Raw genomic sequence first — 403 nt, forward strand, 5'->3', positions numbered from 1 at the left:
ATGTATTTAAACATCTAACACCTAAATTTCACTTTTTATATTATACCACCCCAAACTTTCATCACATTAAAAATATAACCATTTTACCTTAAAAATGATGCACAATTTCATGCATAGACCAGGTGGTATCTGTGTAAAATTAAAATTTGGGTGTTCGATACGTAAATACATAAGAAAGGAGTGGTATGTATGAAAATCTTCCCAAATAAAATGTTTTTAGTATTTTAAATTTTCTATACTGTAATATTAAGCACGTAGTTAAGAATTTTTTTCATAAAAAATAGTGAACAATTGCGGCATAGAATAGTAGAAAGAACATTCGAGCAGAGGGTGCATTACATTCTTCTTTGAATAAGAAAATCTATGAATATTTCATAAGAAAAAGGAGATATTAAACAACACA

Source organism: Phalaenopsis equestris, unplaced genomic scaffold, assembly GCF_001263595.1.
Source record: "Phalaenopsis equestris unplaced genomic scaffold, ASM126359v1 Scaffold235895, whole genome shotgun sequence".
Taxonomy (NCBI): Eukaryota; Viridiplantae; Streptophyta; class Magnoliopsida; order Asparagales; family Orchidaceae; genus Phalaenopsis; species Phalaenopsis equestris.